Below are 5,693 nucleotides of genomic sequence, written 5' to 3'. Positions count from 1 at the left end.
TAACCCGTCCGTATTGAGAAAGAAGGTGAGCGAATGCTGATGACCTTGTTTAAATTTTCGCGGTTGTTCTGGGCTCATTTTCCTTGTCTCTTTCTTCGTATTGAAATAAGCGCGCTGTAGCAAGTATTTAATGCAATTTGTGTTTGTTTCTTCCACTGTTTGCATTAAAGTTATATCTGCTACCATTTCGTGTATGTCTACCTGTATCGCCCTGAACCTTTCTTTTAGAAAGGTGAACCATTTGTTATCATGAAACGATTTGACTCAAGTTGACTTAGTTTCATAGATCAATTATACATCTCAGTGCATACGTTGTGTTGTCATTACACCTAACCTATTCTAACCTAACCTAACCTAACCTAACCTAACCTAACCTAACCTAGCCTAACCTAACCTAACCTAACCTAACCTAACCCAACCGAACCGAACCGAACCGAACCGAACCTAACCGAACCCAACCCAACCCAACCCAACCCAACCCAACCCAACCCAACCCAACCCAACCCAACCCAACCCAACCCAACCCAACCCAACCCAACCCAACCTAACCTAACCTAACCTAACCTAACCTAACCTAACCTAACCTAACCTAACCTAACCTAACCTAACCTAACCTAACCTAACCTAACCTAACCTAACCTAACCTAACCTAACCTAACCTAACCTAACCTAACCTAACCTAACCTAACCTAACCTAACCTAACCTAACCTAACCCAACCGAACCGAACCGAACCGAACCTAAGCGAACCCAACCGAACCCAACCCAACCCAACCCAACCCAACCCAACCCAACCCAACCTAACCTAACCTAACCTAACCTAACCTTACCTAACCTAACCTAACCTAACCTAACCTAACCTAACCTAACCCAACCGAACCGAACCGAACCGAATCGAACCTAAGCGAACCCAACCGAACCCAACCCAACCCAACCCAACCCAACCCAACCCAACCCAACCCAACCCAACCCAACTCAGCCTAACCCACTCCGTTCCTGACGCACATTCTTTGGCCGGCAGATCGGAACTGAGCACTCGAAAAATCAACAGTCGGCGCACGACCGAACGCTGAATTCTTGTGCTTCTGTCATCGGGGCGCCTCTTTCCGGAGATGCTGGCTGTCCATCGGGCGGCGAAAAATACGCACACGTCAGACGGCTGCCGGAGCGTGGGAAAATGCGACCGGATGAAATCAACTTCGCACGTGCGTCGGTGAGCCAGGGCACCCCTGTGGCGGAGATCACGGGAAATGCCATTGGGACATAGCGTGCCAGTGTTTGGCGTATAGCTCAGCTTCTCGACGTCCGATCGGCACGGGACAAACACCGGTCGACCCCGAATGTGCTGGTGTATCATTTTATGACCCAGTGCGACGCGAAGCGAGCGGACATAGCTGGTTTATTGGTCCTGTAATTGATCTTATGCCTTCGTTTGTTTTTACGGCCGGCTGGCCAGCGGCTCGTGGGTGCCCGGGCGGGCGCCCGGTGGCCGGCGCGCCCGGTACGTCGTCCTTGGGGCGCCGCTAGCGTCGTCGGCGGCGCGGGCCGATGCCGTCCGTCGCCCACTGGCGGCGCGCCGAGCCGAGCGGACTTTTCGCCGCGTGGACCAGCGCACTTCTGGCGTGCACAGCACGGAACAGTGCGTTCGGCCAACAGAGAGTGTACAAAAAAATACAGCTGCCAAGAATTTCGCCCTCCGTATATTCAATGTGCATCCGATGGGAGCGCGCGCCACCTAGCGGGGAGCCGGTAAAGCTTAAGAGCGCACGGCAAACGGTTTGAAACTTGTGGCGGCAATCGTCGTGAGGTGGCGAGCGAGCGAGCGAACAGAGCGCGCACGGTGGCCGTGCGGCGGACGGCCGGCCCGAATGTGCGCGTCGCCATCGCGTTACCAGTCGCCCCACGAGCAGACGTTCGCCAGAGCAGAGACAGCGCAGTTGCGCCGCGGTGACTCGGCCCGGGTGCGGTCGACAACAGTCAGCCGGCGCAAACGTGCTGAAATTTGAGACGCGCGGTGCTCACCGCCAGAGACACCCTCGCTGAGACGAGTCTGTCCGACCACGTCGGACGCACGAGCGTGAAATGCGATCGCCCGTTGCAAAACGAACGGCACATGTCGTACATGAGTGCTGTTTCGGCGGCGTCTGACGCCGCCGACACTAAGCGCCCGCGCAGTGCAGCTGCGCGCGAGCGTCTTAGATACCTGGTTGATCCTGCCAGTAGTGATATGCTTGTCTTAAAGATTAAGCCATGCATGTATCAGTACAAGCCTCACTAAGGTGAAACCGCGAATGGCTCATTAAATCAGTTATTATTTACTGGCCGAGACAGTGATACATGGATAACTGTGGTAATTCTAGAGCTAATACATGCAACCGAGCCCCAGTGCCGGCTCTCGGGTCGGCCGGGGCGCTTTTATTGGCTGAAAACCGATGATCGCCCTCGTGGCGGTCGTTCTCCGATGAATCACAATAACATTGTGTGGATCGTACGGTCTTGTACCGACGACGCGCCTTTCAAATATCTGCCTTATCAGCTCTCGACGGTTTGCTAGTGGCTGACCGTGGCTCTGACGGGTAACGGGGAATCTGGGTTCGGTTCCGGAGAGGGAGCCTGAGAGATGGCTACCACATCTAAGGAAGGCAGCAGGCGCGTAACTTACCCACTCCCAGTTCAGGGAGGTAGTGACAATAAATACCTTACAGAGGTCTCGTTAACCGAGATCTCTCAAACGGAATGAGTACAACGTGAATCCTTTAACGAGGATCGACTGGAGGGCAAGCCTGGTGCCAGCAGCCGCGGTAATTCCAGCTCCAGTAGCGTATATTAAAGCTGTTGCGGTTAAAAAGCTCGTAGTTGGATATCAGTGCGTGTCCGGTCCGGTATGCCTGGCGGCGGCGCTCGCGCGTCACTGCTGGGCTCCCAAATATCGGCTGGCCGCATTCAATCGTGCCGGATCCGTCGTCGGGCCGTTCTTCGGAGGGGCCTGATGGCGACCGGCGACGTTACCTTGAACAAATTAGAGTGCTCAAAGCAGGCTCTTAATGCCTGTATACATATTCATGGAATTGGAGAATACGTCCCTGGCTCGATTTGGTTGGTTTTGAGAGTCGAAGGGAAATGATTAATAGGGACTGACGGAGGCATTCGTATTGCGACGCGAGGGGTGAAATCCTGTGACCGTCGCACGACGAACTACTGCGAAAGCATTTGCCGAGAATGTTTTCATTAGTCAAGAACGAAAGTTAGAGGTTCGAAGGCGATCAGATACCGCCCTAGTTCTAACCGTAAACGATGTCGACCAGCAATCCGCAACGGTCACTACACGGACTGTGCGGGCAGCTTCCCCGGGGAAACCAGAGTTTTTGGACTCCGGGGGAAGTATGGTTGCAAAGCTGAAACTTAAAGGAATTGACGGAAGGGCACCACCAGGAGTGGAGCTTGCGGCTTAATTTGACTCAACACGGGACAACTCACCAGGCCCGGACACCGTAAGGATTGACAGACTGATAGCTCTCTCTTGATTCAGTGGGTGGTGGTGCATGGCCGTTCTTAGTTGGTGGAGTGATTTGTCTGGTTTATTCCGATAACGAACGAGACTCTGGCCTATTAAACTTGAAACTGTCAGTCTCTTGTGACTGCGGTTTGCTTCTTAGAGGGATCATCGGCGTCCCAGCCGAAGGAAATGGAGCAATAACAGGTCTGTGATGCCCTTAGATGTTCTGGGCTGCACGCGTGTTACACTGAAGTGGTCAGCGCGCCGTTCAACACCCCTCTCCGTGAGGAGCTGGGCAAACGTTTGAACCCTTTTCGTGATGGGAATTGGGGGTTGCAATTGTCCCCCATGAACGAGGAATTCCAAGTAAGCGCAGGTCACTAGCCTGCGTTGATTAAGTCCCTGCCCTTTGTACACACCGCCCGTCGCTACTACCGATGGATGATTTGGTGAGGTCGCCTAGACTGGCTGCTGGCTTCGGCCGTGCGGCCGGGAAGACGCCCAAACTTGGTCGTCTAGAGGAAGTAAAAGTCGTAACAAGGTTTCCGTAGGTGAACCTGCGGAAGGATCATTCTCAGTTGTGTGCATTTCTGTGCATGATTGTTACCGTCATTCCGTCCGGGACGCACATTCCCCGGACGGAAGTAACGCATACGATGTCACTATGGCTTCCATACGTGTACATTTTTGAACGCCAACATAGGACCTGCGCCCTCGGTCCTATAGAAACTAAACATTGGGCTCCCATGGCAGCGGATCACTCGGCTCGTGGGTCGATGAAGACCGGGGTAAAACCCGAGACAGTTTGCGAATTGCAGGACACAAATGATCATCGACAGGTTGAACGCAAATGGCGGCTTCCGATTTCGGTCGGCAAGCTCAGTGCTCTCGAGGGTCGGTTGACGAATCTGCGCAATGCAGCGCAGCCGTGGACGTTTCGTCATCTGTTGTTATGGCCGGTGCGCGTGGCACCGGCCGTGGCCGACAGTGTTAACATGGCGTCGTCTCAAGTGCCAATTCTGGCGTCGTCACAGCGTGTGCTCTCCGCGCGTTTGGCGTCCGTGCCCTGTTTGGTGTGACACAACATGGCGCCCGCCCGTGGACCACACGTCTCTGTGCTCTTATCGTTTCGACCTCGGGGGTGCTGGACTACGCACTGAACTTAAGCATATCATTAAGTGCAGGAAAAGAAACCAAATGGGATTCCCATAGTAACGGCGAGTGAAGTGGGATGAGCTCAGCACCGAAGCCGGCGGCCGAGAGGCCGTCGTGCAATGTGGTGTTCGGGAGGGCTCTGTCCGTGTCCGGCGTCGGTCCAAGTCTCCTGGAAAGGAGTTCCGTGGAGGGTGACAGGCCCGTGCGACCGATCGCCGCGCTCGCGGACGAGTCCTCCTTCGAGTCGGGTTGCTCGCTAATGCAGCCCTAAGCAGGTGGTAAGCTCCATCTAAAGCTAAATATAACCACGAGTCCGATAGTCAACAAGTACAGTGATGGAAAGTTGAAAAGTACTCTGAAGAGAGAGTCAAATAGCCCGTGAAGCTGCCAGCATGGGATTAAGCGCACGTGTGACGCGTGTCGTCGGACAAATAGGCGCTCGTCGGCTGACGCACGGTGCGCGCTCGGTATCGGAAACGGTGCCGGCGCGTGCTGCTGTCGGCCGGTCGGCGGCGCGCTTCCCTTTGTTTGACATTGGCAGGTCGGGGCCTCGTTGTCCGGTCTTATTGCCGGTCGTTATCCGTCGAGCCGTGTCGGGCCGGCGCCGTCTTCGGACGTGTGCCGGTGCTCCGTGGAATGTGCGCCTCTGGCGGCCACGGCCGGCCTGGTCTTCGGTGCAATGCGACCGCTGGCAAACGACTGGGCGACGGCCAGCGCAAATCGACTCGCAAGAGTCGGCTCGGCCTTTGCGTCGTCACGTGCGGCCCGTCTTGAAACACGGACCAAGGAGTCTAACATGTGAGCGAGCGATTGAGATTGTCGAATCTCAAACGCGCAATGAAAGTGAAGTGTCGTCTGACGGCACGAGCGGAGATCCGTCGTCACTCGTGGCGGCGGCGCATCCGCGGGCCACGCCATCGGCTGGCTTGCTCTTCACTGAGCACTGCTGAGGCGTGGACCTAGAGCCCACACGTTGGGACCCGAAAGATGGTGAACTATGCCTGGCCAGGATGAAGCCAGAGGAAACTCTGGTGGAGGTCCGC

General features: G+C 55.2%; 1 non-coding gene and 2 pseudogenes across 1 annotated transcript in view; all 3 read left to right on the top strand.

Moving 5' to 3' along the window:
• Positions 1-2,199: 2,199 nt before the first annotated feature.
• LOC122376911 lies at positions 2,200-4,069 on the top strand (annotated as a pseudogene).
• A 167-nt stretch (positions 4,070-4,236) lies between these two features.
• Positions 4,237-4,393, top strand: LOC122376909 (annotated as a pseudogene).
• Positions 4,394-4,625: 232 nt separating this feature from the next.
• Positions 4,626-5,693, top strand: part of LOC122376905 — a 3,766-nt gene continuing 2,698 nt past the window's right edge. Inside the window, exon 1 of the ribosomal RNA XR_006255718.1 lies at positions 4,626-5,693. This exon is cut by the window's right edge and continues 2,698 nt beyond it. This is a non-coding gene — a ribosomal RNA (large subunit ribosomal RNA).

The sequence above is a fragment of the Amphibalanus amphitrite genome, unplaced genomic scaffold, assembly GCF_019059575.1.
Source record: "Amphibalanus amphitrite isolate SeventyFive unplaced genomic scaffold, NRLGWU_Aamphi_draft 002395F_arrow, whole genome shotgun sequence".
Classification (NCBI taxonomy): Eukaryota; Metazoa; Arthropoda; class Thecostraca; order Balanomorpha; family Balanidae; genus Amphibalanus; species Amphibalanus amphitrite.
This window is presented reverse-complemented; position numbering and strand designations above follow the sequence as displayed.